At 44.4% G+C, this 22389-nt stretch overlaps 1 protein-coding gene across 1 annotated transcript in view; it reads left to right on the top strand.

The window, feature by feature from the left end:
• LOC142442498 (cytosolic beta-glucosidase) overlaps positions 1-22389 on the top strand; it is a 145122-nt gene that overhangs the window by 6520 nt on the left and 116213 nt on the right. The gene's annotated exons all lie outside the window — the stretch shown is intronic.

The raw sequence follows: 22389 nt of genomic DNA, 5'->3' as shown, positions 1-22389 counted from the left end.
CTGATTGCGGTGATGATTGTGTGCAACTCTTTTTAATAGGAGGGAACTATTGGATTGTAGGTTATGTGAATTATGTGCCCATAAAGCTGTTGTGAAAATCCGAACATTCTAGCGAGTCTTTACAGAACGTTGGTGTATGTAACATTTCCTAACCCTTTGCATTTGATGAGAACAGTTGTCTGTGTAGGTATGTTTGTACTGAACCCACGCTGTTGAGAGCCCTGAGGGACACTGTCATACTCTGCCACCACCTCCCCACCCAAACACTGCTCCCCCCCCCCCCCCAGGAACAAAAATGGAAAGGGTTTGGATGTTACTTGGAACAGGAAGTACCTCCAGGTCTTTGGAGGCAGGGCTGATCAGGGAGGGGCAGGGGCTCTAACTTTTGATGACTGCCTCCCATCAGGACGACCTCTTGTTGGTGCATTCCGTTAGGCCCACGGTCCTTCCTTTCTCCCTGCCTTTGCTCACAGTCCCTTTCGCCTCTCCACCAGCGACTGTGCTGTAAATGGATTTCTAAGAAGAGTTTAATGTTTATTATCTGAAGAGTTAGCTACGTGGCGCCTTGAGCCTTTGGGAGGCAAGCACAATATAAATCTGATAAATAAATAATACATATGTGGCGTAGGCAGGAGGGAAATGATGTGTTTTAGGTGAGTTGTAAAGAACGCTGTAAATGAGGAGAAAATGCAGATCCTCTGTATGTGCGCAGCGGGAAGTCTCGCGCGGTATGTTTTCAGACCAGAAAAAAGCCACCTGGCTTTGACCCTTCACGAAGCGGGTTTTGCCCTCTGATTTTGGCTGGAGGGAGGCTGAGGCATACAACAGTCAACAGCTCAGTGACATTTTGTTACTTCCTCTGTGGGCCTCGGAGGAGCTGTGAGATGACATTTAGGACCCAATTCTACAGCTCTTATGAGCTTATAACTCCCAATGATTTCAGTGAAGGCTCTTCAGGGGCGAACATGCTCTGGAAAATCCCACAAATCCTAAGCAAAGTATAAGCTTCCCCATTACTGCATCCTGGTGGGACCTGAGTTTGTGGCTCTTAAGGAAGCAGAAGGCTCAGTTTAATGCATGCCATGACACATCCTTGATGCTACACCAGCACCGACATCCTGTTTGGATTCTGACTTAACTTTTACTGTTGCAGAAATCCGGCTGGCCTTAAACTTGGGTTACCTTGAATCGCCTTGGTGTGTCCCTGGTGGGGTAGTTCGGGAAGTGGCGTTCATCCTGTACGTTAAGAGTATGAATGCTCTGTACTAGTTGGGTTTAGGTCCACTTTGCTCTCTAGGCTGGTCTTCTCGGAGCCCTTTAGAAAATCCACTGCCCATCAATCTGCAAGAGACACGTAAAAAGTCTGCTCATGGTTCTAGATGCCAGTGTTGGTGCCATGTTTCTCTGGACCATTTTCCATTTGCTCTCTCCATCCAGGAAGCTATATTTTTTTAATGGTGGTCAAATGCAGATAACATAACGTCTATCCATTTAAAATGTGTTATTTGGTGGCACTGAGCATATTCACAATGTTCTGTCACGTCATCATGATCTATTTTCAAAACACTTTCCTTGTCTCTAACAGAAAAGCATTCAGCAAGACTTTCCCGTTCCTTTCTGCCACCCCAAGCTTTCTGCTCTTTTTATATGGAAGTCTATGCTGGACACCTCGTGGAGTCGCTGGGTGGTCCAGATGGTTCACTTACTTGACTGCCAATGGAAAGGTGGGCAGTTCGAGACCACCAAGAGTTCCCCTGGAAGAGTGGTATGGGAGTCTACTGCACTCTGCTCCTAATAAACAAAACAAAACAAAAAGCCATTGAAAACCCGATGGAGCACAATTCTGTTTTGACACGTGACATTGCCACAAGTCAGACTTGACTCATTGACCATTGATTTTTAGTTAAAATAATTTTTTGACTCTGTCCTTGTGACAATCAAATTTTTTAATTTTAGGAACTTGTTCTTGATCTTTGAATTCTTGTTCAGGAAGTCATGCTCTGTGTGTGTGTGTGTTTAGTTTTTTTTTTGTGGGGTTGTTGTTTTTTGTTTTGGATGGAATGGTTTTCTTCAAATCTCTTTATGGATACTAAATTTGCTAACTAGATTTGTTTTGTGCTGTCGTCTTTGGGCATTATTAATTGCGTTATCGATCTTCCATGCTGTTGTTTGTGTGAAAGGTGTGGTGATCCTTGGTGGCCGCTGGTTCATGCCAATGAGTGGAAGAATTTGTTGATAAGTATCAGTTATCGTGAGGCTTCCTTTGAAGTTAGGTTTGACTAACTAACTTAAGGATGACTGTGTAAGAAGAAGGATTTTGTTTCTTGTGTGGGTGTGCCATGTTGACAGTTTTCTCATAAAGATTGTGGGAGAGGAGGCAGGTAAGGCTTGTTGTTGTGGATGTTAAGTGCCATCGAATTAGTTCCAACTCACCATGATCCTACCTATCACAGAACAAAATCCTCCCCGCACATCTTCACAGTCATTGCCATGTGTGAGGGCATGATTGTAGCCACTGTGCCCACCTTTCTTGTCGAAGATCTTCCTTTTTTCACTCCTTCCCTACTTTCGCAAGCTTGATATTCTCCTCCAGGAACTGGATCCTATAGCTGATAACCCATCCAAAGTACACAGGACCAAGTGTCCTCATTCTTGCTTTTAAGGAACATCCTGGTTGTACTTTCTCAAGGATAGATTTGTTTGTCCTTCTGGCAGTTCATGGTACATTCAATGTTCTTCCCTAACACCGTGATTCAAAGGCATCAATTATATTTCAGTCTGCCTTATCCTTTGTCCAGCTTTCAAAGGCGGGGGAGGGGCCTGAAAATAACACAGACTGGGTCAGGCTCATCTGAGAGCTCAAAGTGACATCTTTACCTATGAGCACTTTAAAGAAGCACAACGTCTGTGTCCACTGCAACACACTGTTTGATTTCTAGACTGCTGATTCCATGAGGCTCCATACAATTCAATCCTGGGCACTTTCTGTATTTTCTGTGTTTACCATGATTTTGGTTCTTGGTCCAGCTATGAATGTTTTTGTTTTCTTTACACGGAGGTGAAATCCATTCTGAAGGCTCGAATCTTTGGTCTTCCTCATTAAGTGCTTCAAGTCTTCCTCAATGTCAGAAAGATTTAGACACCTTAACTGTCAACTAATGAGGGCTTTCTTTCAGGAAACTGTGTATGTTTATTTGCTTTACTTCATTTTTTTTCTTCTCCCACCCCCCTTTTAAGTCTATGTTTATCTATACTCCTTTCTACTTTCTGTGACTGCCCAGCACCCATACCAGGAGTCTTTCTTATCAGATGATAAGGCGTTCTCAAGCCTTCCCCTTGGAATAGAGGCATCAGCAACTGTTCTACTTATGTGGGCCAGGAACCAATTAGGCCAGCAGTCCTCTAGGTAGTCCCTTAATTAATGGTATGAGGACAGGCTCTGCAGCTTGCTCTGCTCCCTGAGTTGGTTGATGGAGAGGTTTTCGTCAATGGATCCCCTAGACTAATCCATACTGGTCTTCTTCAGCATGGGGTCTTGGGTTGTATTTGCTCTAGTTACTCCTGTTATCCTGTCCTATTTTCTTTTAAATTTGATTTATTAATTAGATAGATGTAATATCCTAATGGAACTCATTTATGTTTTTAACTCTGTTGTGTATTCATTCCTTAAGAAACTAACAAGCCCTGAAACAAACAAACAACAAACAACATATAGTTTCTGTTGTTTCAGTGGGATTGTGAAAACGATCAGAACGAAATACATTCAACAAGTTCTGGATCTTGAACAAAAGTCTTTCTTACTGTGAGTTGCTATGTAGATGTTTCCCATTGATGTTGAAGTGCTGTTCATGGTTAACAACGAATGAATTCTAGTCCTTCACCTCATTTTTTACCTCTAGCGTCTCTTTTTGATCGTCATCCTCATCATAACCAGTCTTTGGAGAAAGACAGCACACGTGCTTGGCAAAGCACAGGAGCAGCGGGAAAGAGGAAGGCCCTCAACTAGATTGGACAGAGGCTTCAATCATGGGCTTCAACATAAGGACCGCTGGGAGGACAGCACGGCACTGAGCAGGGTTTTGTTTTGTTGAACTGAAGGTTTTGAATTGGAGTCAACTCAATGGCGCCCAACAACAGCAGCATCAGCACCAAGACACTCAATTCTGCGAAGGTTCTAGGTCTGTGCCTCTTGAAGAGGAGGCCGGGTGGCGCAGTGGTTACAAGCAGAGCTATGAGCTGCGAGGTCCCCAGTTAGAAACCGCTCCCCCCACCCTACCCTCTGCGGGAGACCGGGCTTTCTCCTCCCATAATGCGTTACCATCTCAGGGCCACAGGGAAAGTTCTACCCTGGCCTCTGGGGTCACTCTGAGTTTGCCTGGATTGGATGGTTGTGAATTTAAGTATGCCTTTTAGAAGGAGCCCTGCTGGGGAACTAGTGCAGCTCGGAGTGGGTTTTAGAGGGCACCCTGGTGGGACAATGGTTAGAGCTAAGGGAAAGGAAAGGCACGTGCTGAAACGACTCTGGAAAGGAGGCGCTCACACGGAATTGATGGAATTTAGACGATCCAACAAGAGACACTGAAACTGCGGAAAGCCATAGTGGAAGGGGCAAGCGGTGGCGATCTCATGAGGATACATCTGGGGGTTCTTCTCTGGGGGTCAGCTGCTCATGAGGATATAGAGGGAGGTTTAATATTTTTATTACATACACACACACACACACAAGGGCACATATGAACTGTTTTTTTTCCCTCGAATGGGACTCCTCTGTAAATGGTTTTGATTTCTTTAACACACACACATCTTGATAAGTTATAGCATGTCTTTGCAGCTTCTCTCCTCCGCCTGCGTCCTTTCTCCTTTACCAGAGTCTAACAACCGCACATGGATGCTACCCAGAAAAATAATGTGCACCAATGTTGTTAACCTGGAAGTGGAAGGAAAACGTTACTGCCACTCGCGAGTTTGTTTGGAGTATGGCTTCTCTATGTGGTCTCATGTGTTTGCACTTCAGTTTGTGCCACCAGGACAGTCACCAGTTACGAGAGTCCATTTGTTTAGTTAAGTGACTACCTGCCAGCACCAGGCTGGGGTGGGAGGAAGACACTTGTGCTTTCTTCCCCGTAGCTGCTTGCCTTATTCTTTGGTACCCAAGATCAAAGGAATTCTTCCCACACCCTGAGGCCATCATGCACATCCACACCAGCAATATGGGCTCACTTCAGATCTTTCCTCCTTTATTAGACCATTTACTTTCTGTTCTTTTGTCCCTCCCCCCAAACCTTTTCTTTACACATCCCTTCTCCATCCATTGCTCCTTCTCATTCATTCAGCAACTCCCCATCGTTTGCTGTTTCCATATCTTTTGACTTCCTCTTCAGCCTCCTCCTACACAGCGTGTTTAGCAGAGTCTCTTGAAATTTGAATCGCACTATTATTTTCCCAAAACAGAGCTTGAGCTTTGAGACCAAACAGACAAGGGGAAAATCCCAATTCCTTTGCTGACCAGGTGTACCGCCTTGGGAGCTTACCTAAACTTTGAACACACACCTCCGTGTCTTTGCTTGTGAAATGGGCACACAGTTGTGGTACTGGTCTCAGCCTTCTCGTAAATGCTCACACGAGTGCATTGATGAACTGTCAACACTCAGTACAGTCCTGGGAAAAATCTTAACTCTGCAATCCTTTGGAACTATTATTTAAATTACTGATGTGCTTTTAGGTTCCAAAGAGCAATTCTGAACTTTTTGAATGACATAAAAGGTAGTCATTTCATTCCTGACTACACCTTCCATTTTATTTCTTGCTTCTTTTCCACTTATTCCTTGTTCATTAGCCAAAATTAAGCAATGCAATCCCTTCAATGTGCAATAACCCTCTTTTCTCTGTAACTTTGCACATGCTGCATCCCTGGTTGCTTGGTTGCACATCTGACTATTGATGGGGGAAGAGACCAACAGGGGACAAGGGCCAGGTCTGGCTTCCCAGCGAGAGCTCTTTCCCTTCGAGCATACTCCCTCGTCCCTCTTTCCCCTTCATGCACCTCTTCCAAGTGTGTGCACGGCAGTTGCAGTGAGGAGCTGGAGGAGGCAAAAGGAAACCTAAAGAGTTTCTCGTTAGTTCAGACGAACAATCCATTCTTCCAGTAACTATGTGGAACTAAGCAGATGAGGCCTTTTAACCCAGGCGCCTTTGGAGAGAATTCCATGCTTCTAAAGATGACTAACATGTGAGGTGGTGATGGGGAGAGTGTTGCTGTGCTTGTATTTGGATGGCGTGGGTGGCCATTCTTAGCAGCAGCTGGGGCCTCGCTATTTTCCTCTTTGCCTTCCACTTTGGCCTCTGCTCTGGGGTGTCCAAAGCCAGCTGAGCAGCCCTGTATTGGCTCTGGACCTTTCTCAAGGTGCCTGCTCTTCCTTTCATTAGTGTGGATAATCAGAGTTTGATTGTAAAGTATGCCCAAGCCAAATACAAGGGCTTTTTAAAATTGTCTGCTGTTTTAGATTATCCAGGCCACTGATCCCCCTTCCATGGCATGGATAATTGAGAGTGGACTGAGCTGCAGAATGTTAAGCAGAACCAATTGACAAAATAAATGAGATTTTAAAAATCCTTTACATTTTAATAATAGGAAAAAATATAAAGCTAGTTTTTTTTGGGGGGGTGGGTACAGGGTGGGGAGGATTGTTTAAATCTGGAAAGGTCTACCTTAAATTTTGAAACTGTAAATATATTTGTGTTCAAGTTGCTCACAAACAGGAAAATATTTTCTACGATGTAATTGATTAAAACTCATTTAAAATGTCTACGACTTTCTACTCTACTCACTTCAGGGAGGTAGGGGCAGATACGGAAATGATAGGCAAGTGGTTTCAATGTCTATGTTGGACCATTGAGGATTCAATATAAGACCTTCCTAAGATCATGTTATGAGTCCTAGTGGCACAGTGGCTACACATCAGGCTGCTAAGTGAAAGGTCAGCAGTTTGAAACCACCAGAGGCTCTGAGGGACAACGATGGAAATTTCTACCTCTGTAAAGAGCTACAGTCTCCGAAACCCACAGAGGCAGTTCTACCCAGCCCCATAGGGTGGCTAAGAGTTGGCACCGTCTCAATGGGAGAGTGAGGTTTGGTTTTATGATCGTGTTCGGGTTTCAAGAGGGAATAAGGAATGACATTCAGAGCCCTTCCCTGAAGAGGGGAAGGGACAAGTCTTTGTCCTTGCTCGGCACGAGTCACGTGGAGAAGGAGAAGCTTTGTAGACATGTTTGTGACTCGGAAGATTCCGATTCCTGGGCACAGCGCACTTCTGTCACCGCTTGTTCTCACGTTCCATCTTTCCCCAGGGGCCCTCCGACGGCAGGCAGAGATGCCTTTGCGCTTCTGCCGGGAAGTTAGGGGGTGTTTTCTCCGAGGAACAATGTTGTAACTACGTGTGGGTGTTGCGGACTCCTCCTCGGGTGTGTACTGAGATCAATAGATTTGGGGTTTGGCCTGGGAATTTGGAACATATTGGAAGATGCTGTGGTGAGTTTCTGGGCAGGTGACTCATCAACAAGGTTCTTGAAACAGAACCCCCGTTTTTATGCTGGGAATTGCCAAGGTCAGGTTTAAAGTCTCCCGCAGCACCCACGAATAATCATTTAAATACAGGCTCGAGGCATGGGGTTGTGTATGCATTGTTTACTTGAAAGACAATGATCTTCCTTTGGAGTCATCGTCGTTCATCATACAGATGCATAATTGGGGAATCTTTGCAAAAACAACATTTTCTCTTGATGACCCTTTACACCATATACTTTACATATTACTACCCGGGGCTGATTTGTATCCACACATCACGGAGCACACCAGTCACTGTGTAACAGAGGTTGGGAGACGAAGGTTCTTTCTTAGGTTGTAATGTTAAGAAGGACCTTAATGTGACCATGGAAGCAATGGAGGCCATATTGTGTGCTTTGCTTGGTTCTCTATAGGGCCCAGAACTAGACAAATACAGGTAGACAAATATTTTTTGTTGCCCAACTGATTTAAGTTGGGTGTTTCCAAAGTAGCTTTTGTTCATTTGTTCTGTTTTGTTTTTCTTCCGAAGAAGAAAGAACATTTTGAGCCAGGACACAAAAGTATAACAGCTTAGGTTGTATTTAGGGAATGGTGGACTCATGTCCAATACAGCAGATTGTTTGGAACTTTCATACTTTAGAATGCAATCGAATCAATTTGGAGTTCTTATAAAATGCAACTTCTCTGCCTCCCTCCCTCACAAGACCATATAGTGCAAGTGTTTGTAGGTGGGACCTTGGCATTTTGCACAAGTCCTGTCTGATTCTATTGGAAAGGACCATGGCTCATGCTTCAATAGTCTGCCATAGGCCAGGTATTCTGGTACCAGGCAGGGTGAATGGTAACACAGGAAGGCAGAATAGGCTCATGTGGTGCACATGAGGTGTTTTGTAGTTACCTGAGAATGCCATAATCAAATTCACCAAAGTGGGTGGCTTTCATGAATAATTATTGTCTCATCATTCTTGAGGCCAACAGTCTAAATCAGGGTGTCCTGTGTCAATTCCTCCTGTGGGTCTCTCTCCTACATCTAGTGGCTGCCTGGAATCTTCAGGGTTCCTTCAGTGCTTTCTAGATGCATCTGCCTCCATCATCACATGGTGTCTCCTGTGTATCTGTCACTGCTTTCTACTCAGCAGTGATTAGATTTAGGACCCACACTACGCTGGAATTGCTTCATTCATGTATCAGAGGAAAAAGCACGATTCTCAAAGAGTCCAAGGGTTAGGAATTCAAGGTATGTTTTGGAAACCGCATTTCATTCCATACCAAGCACAATGTTCAGGATTTGGTGTCAGAATTATGCACAGTAGGTATTTGAGAGCCAGCAAATAGTCCTAAGCAAAGACATGAATGCGATCCTCTCTGTGTGTTAGATAGTGTTGATTGCAGCATGGAAGAGGAATTGAAAGATAGACAGGTGGAGGCTAAAGAGCAATGTAGTCAGGGTATTAGGTATTGCAGCAGAGTGAAGGAGACTAAGAAGACATCATTGAAGAAGGACAAGAAGGACATGTTCATGATTAAGGTGTGGAGCATGGAAGAAAGGGGAGACCGTCCACGGCGACTCTCTTGTTATTCAAGTTTAAGTAACTGACTGGATGGTGCTCTGTGCACGTTGGGGGAGGAGAAGTTTGGGAGGTTGCGTAGCAGGAGGATAAGAGCTTCCATTTGGGTTTGAGATTCCTTCTGGGCACTTACATGGAAACGATGGGGGCTGCTGGAAATTCATGCCTCTATTTCAGGTTACACCGGTATCCTCTAGTGCAGAGTTGACAGCTGAACTCACGACGTTGGAAAGGAGTGCTTGCAACCGAGGTAGAGAAGGGAATGGCAAGAGCGGATTGAAGAAGAGCAAGGTTGGCAGATGTGGATCAAGTGGCGTCAAAGAGTTTAAAGGATTCCGAAGGTGCTCACAAGGAATTCCTCCCCCCGCCCCCTCATAATCTTAGGATCTGTGACTGGAAGAACTGTGGGATACCTTCTAGTCCTGTGGCTTTCAGACAGTTTTTAATGTTTCATCACCAGGGGGTCAAGGAAGATCTTACTCAGAACTCACACAAAATGGATACCCGTGGAGCCTCTCCAATTGAAGGAGAGAGTGAGAGAACTTGTCTCTCCCCACCCGGACTTCTCTTCTTCCCTGCTGCTTCTCCACATGCCAGCCATTCGTTCCTTCTCTCCAAGAAGCATGGTTTCAAACCAACCTTCTACTCACCTATCTTTTTTGGGCCAGAGAGCTTCGTTGACAGGAGTGTACCTGGCATGATCATGGGGCAGAGGAAGATTACCTGGCTGGGCGAAGGCCCACAAAAGACTGAGTACAATAAGGCAAGGTGGAACTTCGGGCCAGCCTTAGTACAGGCACAGATGGGATTTCCAAGGACAGCGCGTTCTGAGTTAGAAGTTGCAGAGGTGGTGGGTTTTTAGAAACCAAGAAAAAAAACCCAGAGGTTCCCTCCATGGCCATTGAAAGGTCAGAACTGACGCTATACACAGGGTTGGAGAACGTTAAAAGGGAGTCTTTTCGACTTCTGCACAATTGAGAAAGGTCCCATCTATGCTGGTTCCTAAGTATGGTTTGGTGCCGAGTCAGTTTCCAGGAGTATTGGGAGTTGACTGCTGGGACACCAAGGAGTCCGGGGGGATCAGGGAAGCAGTTTTTTCTCCTCTCTCTCGGAGGGACTCTCAGGCTGGGGCAACTGGTTTGGAACACAGTGTCTTTGGAACTTACTGTGATGCTGGCAAGCAGCCTCTCCTCACCAGAGTACATATTTATTTCATAAGGCTCTTTTAGGGGCTTTTAATGGCGCTCCCTTTAATGCTGCCAATTGGCATGGAGTAGAAACCATGTATAGCTCCCACAATCAGTGTTTATCACGGAAGGTTCAAGAAAGTGTATTCTGGGCGTCTTTTGGAGACACTAGCAGAAATCTGCCAGGACTGCAGACTGACCCAATGATTCCCAGGGGACCTTGAAGAAAGTCAATTCCTTTCTGAGTTAAAGGAATTTCAGATTATTCTAAATGCCGGCGTTACTTTCAGAAAGTTCTGAATTATTAAGCCGCTACAAGCCCATGATAGTGTTCTTTCTTAGAACCATACTTAGGGGATGTTAATCTTTTGAAGTGCAGTTCATTGTACCAATTGTTTCATTTTTAAAAAGCTCATTAGTTCATTATTAAGTGGTCTATTTAATAGTGTCAATAAATTTTGAAATTGGAGAGTGAGTATTGTTGTTTTGGATGTTTTAAGGGCCCCGATTGTCTAAGTTACTCGGCAGTGACTCATTTTCTTGACCTTTGTTTGCTTTAAGGGCCTGGAAAAATCCTTCTCACTCGTCCAATGATATGGAGCCGAACCATGACTTTCGATAACTATGTTACACCTCCCATATGTAGCAAATATGCATGTTTCATTTGAATAACTTTATGAATAGTGTTTAAGTTATTAGACTAAGTTGATGGAACAAAGTAAAATATATAACTGTAAATTGTGTTCTTGTTGTGTGGCTCCAACTCACAGTGACCCTATGTAGAAGAGAGTAAATAAATTATAGCCTGTGCCCTGGACCTCCCTCAGACGTGTTATACTGAAGCCCGTTGCCCACGCATAATGCCCCTTTTCAGGGACTGATTGATCTCCTCTGATCCCATAGTTCATGAGACAAAGTCTCACCATCCTCATGGTTACACTTCATCCATGACATATTTGTGAAGTTTAAAGGTGTGGGACATAGCCTCCGCAAAGCCATTTTGTATTTAAAAGTCATACAAGAAGGGAGGTGGGGGAATTCCCGTAAATGACTCAGATGCTTGGGAAATCAAAACTTAGTAACATGTTTAACCACAAAGGGGCCAGAGGGCATAATGACCAGAAACTTACAGATAAGGTCCCCAGGATGTTCAGGGCACTGTGATCAGGAACGTACAGGTAAGGTCCCCAGAATGTTCAGCTAAAGGCTAACCGCAAGATTTCCTTCTGTTCCTGCTTGCTTGCATAAACTTCTATCGCATCCAGCTTTTTGAGTTGAGCCATTTCTGTCACGCCAACGTACAATATTGGTATCAAAAAGTTCAATTAAAATATAGAAATAATAATTTATAATTTATCCAGGGGTCATGAGGGTGGGGAGGAGAGGGAGGGAAAAAAGGAGCTGATATCAAGGGCTCAAATAGAAAGGGAATGTTTAGAAAAGAATGATGGCAACATATGTGCTTGCTACAATGGATGCATGTATTGTTATAAGAGCTGTAAGAGCCCACAATAAAATGATCTTTTAAAAAAGTTCAAGTAAAAATAGGAGTTCCTGAAAAACAAAGGTGTGGCTTATATTTTTGATATTCAGTGTCATAAGTATGAAATGACATGACAGAAAAGGGGGTGGAAGGACTAGGAGAGGCGGCAGGTACTGAGGCGCCCTGGCGGTGTGGTGGTTCTGTGATGGACAGTTGTCCTCAAGGTCAGCCATGGGAAACCGCCAGCCGCTCTTCCGGAGGAAGACAGGGCTCTCTCCTCCTCTCATCAGTTCTAGTCTCATCAGCAGCTCTACTCTGGGCACGACTCCATGCCAGTGGGAACCAATACTGACACCAATGTTTCTGCACTCTGTGGGCACAGGGAAAACTGAGGCTTGAATGTAACTTCCTACACTTACCCGCAGTGCAGCCTTGTCTTTGCAATTTGTCGTGTTTAAAGACAGACTTCCCTCATTTCCCTCACATGGGGACCCGCCTGCCGGGATGGCATGGAACAATGGGCAATCTCTTCCAACAGGGTCTGGGAGTCTTCAGAACATAGTCAATGTTAGTCGTTAAGAGTGGGACACCTGGGAAAGCAGTGGACTAGCAGGTGAGAGATTGGTGACTCCAGCACCCCATGAGGGACCTTGGAAGACAGTCAAGGGCCCTGTCTGTGAAAAGCTACACCCTTGAAAACTCGGTGGAGCCATTCAACCCCAACATACACAATTGCTCTCCACCAGAATCCGCTCACGGATGCCTTCCAGCAAGGACAATATCATCATCTTCTCCAGTACCGCCATCGCTATCCTCATCATCATCTTCTTCAGGCAGTATTTCTGAAACCACCTCTTGGTCTAGTTCTTCTGGGAAGCAGACACCAAGAGGGGGTGCTGGCAAACAGGTTACTAGGCTAAAGGCCAGGGAGAGAAATCAGAGCAGGGCTGAGGAGAGGCTGAGAGGCAGGACTTACAGGTGAAGGAAAGAGTGCAGGGCAGGAGGAAAGGAAGCTTGGAGGAAGTTTCTTCAGCTGCAATGCAGTTCTAAGGAAAGTCCAGCAAAGTTGTGGGGAAGTTGTCTATCCAAAGTTACCTGTCAGAAAAATCCCACATCTGTCTTAGGAGGCTTGCCATGTTCCGCCCTGGCTGTGGTCAGACCATGAAAATGTGGGCTCAGTACACAAGCCAGGCCAAATTTTATTTATTTATTTCTTATTTTTAAATTTATTGTTTCTTTGGGGGGGGGGCTCTTACAAATCTTGTAACAACCCATCATTCAATAGCATTAAGCACACTTGTACATCTGTTGCCAGCACCGTTTCCAAAACAATTTCTTTCTACTTGAGCCCTTGCTATCAGCTCCTCTTTTTTTCCCCTTTCCTCTCTCCCCACTTCCACCCTCGTGAATCCTTGATCACTTATATATAGTTATTGTAATTTCATGTCTTATACTGTCCGTGATCTCGCTTCACCCACCTTTCTGTTATTCATTCCCCTGGAGCCGGGGGGCTATGTATCCCACCTTTCTGTTATTCATTCCCCTGGCGCCGGGGGGCTATGTATCCCACCTTGTGGTGAGTCTTCGTGTGCAGCACGTCTGTCGCAACTCCCAAAGCATGCCTTGGAGGTTGGCAAGGCATGGCGGCCACAGATACAATGGCAAATGGCGAGGGGGAAACAAAGTCTTCCCTTTCTTGAGGTATTTAACATGCATCACTTTCACAGTCTGGGGAAAGGAAGAGGAGATAAATGCCAACATTCCCCTCTGCTTGGGAACCGGAATGGTCTGTGACTTGCTCACATCTCTGAGGGACTGGCCAGCTCTCCCCTTTCTTGGGATGTCCGGGACTGTTGTCCTGTACGTTCAACTGGGCCCTCCCATGAAAAGTTTTGTTTTGCTGCCCCAACTTTAATTTCTATTTAGAAACCGGATTTGATGAGAGAGTGAAAGTTTAAGTGTTTTTAACGGGATTCAATTAAAATAGGTCATTCGTGGGGCTCTGAAAACGGCAGCTGGTCTTGGGCAAATGGGAACAAAAGTGATAAAATTCAATTGGATGCATTACAACATTTAGCATCTTCAAGGAAGACGTCTTGCCTAATAGAGTCAATTTAGAAATATTTAGTGTAGGTCATCAGCTTAAGCACCTGAAAAAAACAACGTGTGTTTGTTTTCTCCCTTTAGTTAGAACTCAGATCAGGACACCTGGACTCTAATCTACAAAACAAATAATTGGTGGTGGGACCTTGAAGAAAGTCAATTAGTTTCTGTGACTTTACCAGTAGGTTAAAAAGGAGATTGTGATATTGGTGAATAATGTGCGTAGCAATGTTTGCATAAAAGATGCTTTGCCATTGTAAAGGATTATTGAATATTTATGGCCTGCCAGACTGAGCCAAATGGCCCAGAGGAAAAAAACAGTCAGATTTATATAAACGTTGCTCAGTGTCCCAGGTACTTCAGAATGGGTGCTCTCGCTATAAATGAATAAATAAATGGTATGAACGTTGTTTTAAACTTTGAAGGTACATCAACATTATCTGGGGTGTTAGCCAATGTGCCTGACCTACGGCAGTGAAGGAAACGTCTGATCTCATAAATATTTTTAAAATGAGAGACACTGATGGCAAGGAGTGTTTTGTTAGGTGTTTGGTTTGCGCCTGCAAATAAAGGTAAATTATATCTTTACCTAATGCCAGCAAGAAATGATAGTCTCTTGCCCCCGGGCTTGCTCTGAGAATTCCCAGACTGAAATGGTTTATCTCGTAATTCCCTTCTGCATTTCTTAAAAAAAAAAATGTCTTGCTCACTGCCTGACTGTATCTATCTCTTCATTGTGTGAAATCCAGCCCTGGTGAAATGATAATAAAAAATAAAAATAAAATTAGCTGTAAACGCTGCCCAAGGACTTAATGGATCTCGGTGAGCCAGGCAATGCAGATGTATTGAGACATAAACAGGTGATAGGCGATAAGAGACACTGAAGCGATTTGTTTGGATTGGGTCACTGCTTAATCCAAATGGGTTCAGCACAAGAATTCATGAAACGTGACAGTGGGCCAAGAGGAACTTGCTATGACATTTCAGATTCTCCTACCTCTTCTAATTAACTATTTCAAGTATAACAAAATGTATAGCCCATACAGATTGAGTACGACCCATCTGTACCAAGTGCAGACCTGCCTGTGGTGGATGGATGGTTCTGTTCCCCTGAGGCAATGGGCTATGACTCAATAATACCTCAAGTTGGGCTTTTAATTTCTATGATGCATTGATTCCAAAGGGCTTCCCCCACAGCCCTCCAAGGTAAAAGTCACAGCACTGTTGACTTATGATTCAGCCCATGTTTAAATGCATTTGGGTTTCTTCCATGGGCTTACTATATGCTAAATCTGATGGTATATTTGAGAACAGAAAAAAATCACATGAAGAAAAAGCTTGAAATCATGGTAATGATAAGGATAGGAAGTAAGAGGTAGTGGTGATGGGGGGTGGGGGTGGGGAGGGGGAGAAATAGCAGTCATCAAAGCAGCTCCGACCTTATGTACAACAGAATGAAAAGTTGCCCAAACCCCCAGAATCCTCGAGATAATGGGCACATTTTCATCCATCCTTGTGGTTCTTGGCTTGTCTTCCCCCGGAGGGTCTCTCCTGCCCTCTGTGGTCCTCCAGTTCACCAAACCTAGCATCCTTCTCTAGTGACTGATCCCTCCTCAGCGTGTTCCCAGTGTCACACAACGCTTCTCTTTCATCCATCTGGTTTCCATTGGCTACTATTTGCCGGCGAATTGTCAGGCCTCTCTTCCTGGGCTGTGTTTGCCTGGACACCCTATTGAAACCTGTCCACCATGGGCGCTCCTGCTTGTATGTGTCACACTGGTGGTCGAGCTGTTAGCCTCACAGGAATATGTTAGCTTCACAGTAAGCTGTCACAGGACAACCAAGTGTCTTGTGGGTGGGAGAGTAAAAACAATAGCAGCTGCCATTGAAAATGAATTTATTTTTGCCAGTCAATTTGCCAGACATTTTATGCATTTCCCATCCCCCACACCCCCATAGGTTAGGGATCGTTATTCTAAAGAACACCGGCTTAACAAAGCTAAATTGTCTAAGATCCGTGAGTATATTGGACATCTAGAATTTTTTAATTAAAAAAATCTAAACAATTCACATTACCATTCAAGTAGGTTGTCAAGAGTTCAAGAATTATTGCTCCATTTCTTGGTGGGTTCAGATTTATTAGGGATGCAACCATCTGGATATGACCCACAGCATTTCATGACAAATCCTTCAAGTTGCCTTATAACACTAGTTGCCTTTTAACACAATGTCTCCTAGCCATTCTCACTACTTTTGGGAAGTGGGAGTTAGGGTTTAACCCCCCAAACTACCCCCATATCTGGAGCATTGTAAAAACAATAAAACAAACAAAATCCCTGCAATTGCTATGGAGTTGATTCCAAGTCCTTGGGATTCCAAGTGTCTCACAGTAGAACTAGGGTTCCATTGGGTTTCCCACGGTGGAGTTTTGGAAAGTGGATTGCCAGATTTCTCTTCTGAGACCCCCTTGGGTGTACTTAAACCTCCAACATCCCAGCAGGTCACCAAGTGTGTTAACTCCTTTTGCCTTCGCTGACTGAAGCCCATGGCTTCCATGCCTAAAGTGATACCATTAGTCCGTTTTCATGACTCTCTAATTGACAGTTGCTTTCTAAACATACATGAGTATCCAAATAGAATTTAATACTGTTTAAATAACCAGGCAATGTTTAATAAAAGATTTGGTCTACCCTACTTAATTCATGGTGAGACTTTGTCTCATGCACTTTGGACATCTAACCAGGAGAGACCAGGGTCTGGAAAAAGACATCATGTTGCTAAAGTAGACGGTCAATGAAAAAGAGATAAACCCTCAAGGTGGCAACAGTGGGCTCAGAAGTAACAATGATGATACGGATGGCGCTGGCCAGGAAGTTCTTTGCTCTGTTGTACGTGAGTACCCACAGTACCTAACACCACCACCCAATTCATACAATATATCCAGAGGTCAATGTTATTCTTAATTTGCTTTTCAATGAAAACGTGCAACTGATCATTGCTAAGAGAGTAGTGAAAATTCAGCCAGTGCTTAAATTCTTGGGTTGAATTGACCGTGGAGTCAGACTAGGCGAATTTCCAAATATGGAGGTTTTGTGAGGGTGTTTTGGTTCTCATAGCATGCCACTAGGAAGTATAGATCAGCAGCATGGCGGGTTTGGGCAATGTCCATATGGTGGAGGACGAAGAGAATGAAAGGGTTTAAGCGCTGAGAAGGGTGTTTCTTCCGGGCTACGCTGGTTTATTCCAGGACACTGCATTTTCAGCCTTGATACTTAGTTCCTTGGCTCATACTTATCTAAAAAGAGAACTTTTTTTTTTTTTTTTTTTTAGCGAAAGGAACAGTGGGGAAAGGCCACTGGGAAGCTTGCTGGCTCTGCTAGGGAGGTAGCTTTCAGTGTACTTTGTCCAGGAGATTTCTTCCTGCCCAAATGCTCTGGAAAAGGACGAGTGATCTTCCCAAGACCGAGCGATGGCTGAGATGTATCTGAGGAGCCACCGAAATGTTTGGCAAGGACACAGTGAGTTAACCCAATTGGTTTGGAGGGCTGGAGGGCCCATGCAGTAAGGCAATCAGCTAGGCCAGAGAAGGGCAATCAGAGCGGTTGTCCTAGAACTGGCCATGAACACAAGGTGGGCTCTTTAAAGGGCTTGCTCTGAGGTCAGTTCTTAGGGGATGTGCTCATGAAAATGTATAGCCTAGAGTGGTAGGAGAAAGCCTTGGATAATCTAGTGGTAGGATTCCTTCTAACCATGCAGGAGACTTGCGGCTGATTCCCAGCCCATGCACCTCTGCATAGTTACCTCTGTATTAGTGGGGCCTCCTTGCTGCTGTGATACGAAACAGGTTTCAGTGGTGTTTCCAGAGCCAGCCTGGAAAGAAAGCTCTCCTCTACTTCTGAAAACCAGCCAATGAGAATCACTGAGTTCTGATCCTGTTGTGCATAGGGGTCACCATGACTTAGAGACTTTCTCAAAGGCAGCTAACAACCATCAAATACTCAGAGCCATTGAGTCAATGCTGACTCACAGCTTCCTTATAGCATAGGGAGAACTGACCCTGTGAGTTTCCTACACGGAAACTATTGAAACCCCTACTTTTCTCCTGCAGAGAGGCTGGTTGTTTCGAACTGCTGACCTTGTGATTAGCAGCCAACATGCGTGTAACCACTATGCCACCCAAACTCCTCCAATAGTAGGTACAAAAACTGTTTATTTACAACAACAAGATGAAAAATAAGAACAAATATAGACTGCTGCCCAATGAGTCACTTTTCAATGCCTTAACCCATTTCCAATAAATGTTCTGAAAACCTCTATCAAATAAGATCTCAACATAATTATGGCTTATTTTTTATTTACTCACGAAGAGATGGAGGCACGAGGGGTTGTTTGATAACCCCATGGCCACAGAGATAGTAAACGATAGAGTCAAATTCACACACCGAAAACATGACTGGGGAGCCATGGAGGCTTCCTCATGTGCATCTGACTGAATATTCTGGTTCTACCATTCATGGGCTCTGTGTCCTTCAGCAAATCCTTAACCTCAAGGAAGCGTTGGATTCCTAGTGTTCAAAATGGGTGGAATATCGGTGTAAAGCCTGTGAAGTGCTTAGTATAAAGTGCCTACTACTCAATGAAAGATAACCTTTTATTATTATCATGATACTTTTCCAATAGATGGTTCCATTCCTCCAAATGGGGCTCCAATTAGTGCAGCACCAATTAGAAGCCGATGCCAGCACAGAGTAATACAATGCTCTGATGGATTAAATGAAGAGCAGGGGTTTTCCCTGAAGAGACAAAAGTGTCTTACTATAGGTAGCATGATTCGATGCATACATGGCTGAATGCAAAGCGACTTAATTGGAAGATAAAAGAATAATTGCAGTGGAATAGCAGAGGCCAAAGCAGTTAAGACCAAGGGACTTTGTATAGTCAAGAGGACTAGCAAATGAAGAGGTCATTTAAGAAGTCTTTGCCACTTAAAGACATTCTAATCATTAGCAAACAAAGAGGCCGGGACAGTTGGGGAATCTAGGAGGCTGAGTTCTAGGACCAGGGTTGGAATATTTCCTCACTAAATATTCCTAGAAGAATGTATCACGATTCCCCAACCCCTTAAATAAATTTCTGTTGTTAGTTACCCTTGACGTCACCTCATTTGGACACCTGGTGATGTAGTTAAGGTTTATTGTGCTAACCTGGCCGATAAACACCAGTGGGGTTAATTAAAGGATGGAGAGAAAAATGGCTTGGTGAGCCTTGCCTTTCTAGTTCTTGGGTCTCTTGCTTTGTGATGGTCGGACCAGGGAGCAGCTGCCATAGCCAGTTTCCTGCTTCAGCTGGCAAGGTTCACTTCCTGCAAGATATACCCGAGGAGAAGCCGCATGGACCTACCCTGATGCAGCCCTGGGTGCTGGAGCAGCCATGTGGAGACCCCTGCCAGCACTGAGATGCTTACACACTCACTGACTCAGCTTTCCTCCTACAGTTGGCATCATAGTGTGTGTTTTGTGAGATGGAGGAGGACTTTGTGGTGTCAGACATATGAATTAATGTTGGACTTGTGGGTTTGGGCAGCACTGGATTGGGATGTTTTCTTGATGTACACTTACCCTTTATAAAAAGGTCTCTCTTGTACATGAGTTTCTGTGGATTTGTTTCTCTGAAGTACCCAGACTAACACACCTTGTGTCCAAAGCAGAACTGCTCCATAGGGACTTCAAGGCTGTGACCTTTCAGAAGCATATAGGCAGGCTGATATTTTAAGGCAGGAGTCACGGTGACATAGTGGTTATGCATTGGACTTCAATCTGAAAGGTCAGCAGTTCAAAAGCACCAGCATCTCTGCGGTAGAAAAATGTGGATTTCTATTCCCGTCAACAGTTGAAATCTTAGAAACTCACATGAGAAGTTCTACTCTGTCCTATAGGTTCACTATGAGCCGGCATTGACTTGATGGGAATGTTTGGTGTTTCAAAGTGCCTCTGGGTGGGTTTTGTCAGACTCTTGGTTAGTATTTGAGCATTTATTCCATTGGTGCCGTGCAGCGACCTGGGGAAAAAAAAACCACAGTAGTTACATTAGAATCCCATCCTGTTACCTGTTATATTAGCACATTGAAAGAGGACTCTGAGGGCATAATCATAGAAGTAACTTGAAAGTATCAAGATAAAGATTTTTATGCCCCAAATGATAGACTTCAATGGCACCAGAGCTGGGCGGGGGATGATGGGAAGATGAAATGATAGGCTCAAGCGTAGATGGGTTAACGTGGGTGCAGGGAAAGATAATAATAGGCCAGCGGGTCTCCACCTTCCTGAGGTCGCGACCCTTTCACACCATCCTCACGTGCTGGTGACCCCCACCATAAGATGATTTTCCTTGCTACTTCATCACTGTCATTTTGTTACTGTTATGAATTGTAATGTGCATATCTGATCTGCAGAATGTATTTTCATTGTTACAAATTGAACATCATTAAAGCATAGTGATTAATCACAAGAAAAAGGTGTATTTACATATTATTAAAGATTTATTTCTAATTACAAGTAGATGAAATGCTGTCTTGACGCATGGTGTAGCATGGGTAACAGTCAATATGGCAACAGTAAACTACATTGCAACACTTTGCAACAGTATGCGTAAAAAGTCAATGTCAGTGTGAAGGTCAAGATAGCTTCTTTCTCACCAGATCAGAAATTCTCAGGGAAGTCTTTGCAAGAGCACAACGAAGATCATCTTCCACAACATTCACCCAGTAATCATAATTCATGAAGCGTCATTTTTCCTCCCTTACTGCTGCCTTCAACAAAGTAGGTGCTTTTTAACCGAGTAGCTGCTCTCTACACATATGAGACTGGGCCACATGAGTACATTATGGCTCCAACCCTGTCACATACACCTGTATTTGTATGGGGTGGATGTGATGGGGTTGGCGTGATGATGTCATCACTACGGTACTCGGATGTGGGCGTTTATCTGCATGTGGGCGGACCCAGCTGGAGATGCCGAGTAGAGTGGTGCCTTGGTTCCAGAAATACGTGTTTTCCAATGGTCTTCGGCGACCCCTGTGAAAGGGTTGTTCGACCCCCCAAAAGGGTGGCGGCCCACAGGTTGAGAATTGCTGCTCTCGAAAAAAAATACCTTTCAGTCCTACTGTGTCTTCGATATTTTCTACGTGCCTGTCCAGATCCATTCTCCATTTAGCTCTGGGTCTTGGTAGGCCAACCTGTAAAGATGGCGTCATCGGAACCCATTGCCCTTTGACATCTGTTTGAATTTGGTCAATGGGAGGGAAGCAGTAGCAGGAGATAGAGAGTGACTAGGGAGAGACAGAAGCCAAACTCTTCCTTCCCCAGGTTCCCTCCTTGCTGGATGGCAGCGCCTTGGCTCTGCTCTCCTTCTGGAAGTCTTTTTTCTGTCTGTGCCTTGTCCCTTCCTGGGTGGTAATGACTGCCTGCTGCCGCAAGCCCTGAGGTAGTTCACCATCCCTTGTTGGTTTCTCTCAGTCCTACTCTCACCATCGTCAATAGCCCCGTTATTAAACTGTCCTCAACAGCTAGCGTGGTGTGCCATCTGCTTCCTGCTGGGTCCTGATTGATACATATGGCTGCTTGAAGTTGTAAAATTCAACCTCCTTTGAGTATAAAGAATAATTAAACAGAGAAATAGTTAAAACTCCAAATCTGGCCAAGAGCTAACTAAGTCTTCTCTTTCTTACTCCTGGAAGATGTGTTGTGTGTCCTGGCTTTTCCTCTTTCTACTTACTTTCTATGGTTTCAAACATAGGTGAACGAAGAGGAATGAAAAGAAAGGATCCAAAGGTAGTTTCACACTGATATGGTTGTGGTTTTTAGGTGCCATTGGGTTGGATTTGACCCTTAGTGACCCCGTGTACAACTGAACAAACATTACCTGGCTCGGTCCTCACAATGGTCCCTAGGCTTGCTTGTCCCTTGATCTGACATCGGCAGATGTTGAGAGCTGACCATCTTCATGGATCTTTTTGTGCCTTCTTTAGAGACCTGTCATCATTGCTGTTGGTGTGTTCTCGATCCCGGTATTCTAGATGCTGCTGTGGTGAGGCGTGGTCCAGCCAGCACCAACTCCCAATTACCCAGTGTACAACAGAATGAAATACTTGCCCATCTTCATCCACCTTCATAATTGTTATGGTTGAGTCTATTGTTGAAGGCACTTGCCAGTCTGTCTCCTGAGGGTTTTCTTCCTTTCTTTCTTTGTTGCCCTTCTACTTGACCAAGCATGATGTCCTTTCCTATCCACTGGTCCATTTTTGGATACTATGTCCAAAGTAAATGAAAAGAACTCTTGGCATCCTAGCATCTAAGCATCATTCTGGCTGTACTTCTTTCAAGGCAGATTTGTTTGTCCTTCTGGTAGTTCATGGTAGTTTTAATAATTTTCTTCCACACTATGATTCAAATGCATTACATCCCCTGCAGCCGTACTTATTTACTG

This window comes from Tenrec ecaudatus, chromosome 3 (assembly GCF_050624435.1).
Source record: "Tenrec ecaudatus isolate mTenEca1 chromosome 3, mTenEca1.hap1, whole genome shotgun sequence".
NCBI classification, from domain to species: Eukaryota; Metazoa; Chordata; class Mammalia; order Afrosoricida; family Tenrecidae; genus Tenrec; species Tenrec ecaudatus.
Note: the sequence above shows the minus strand (reverse complement) of the source record. Positions and strands in the feature narration are given on the sequence as shown.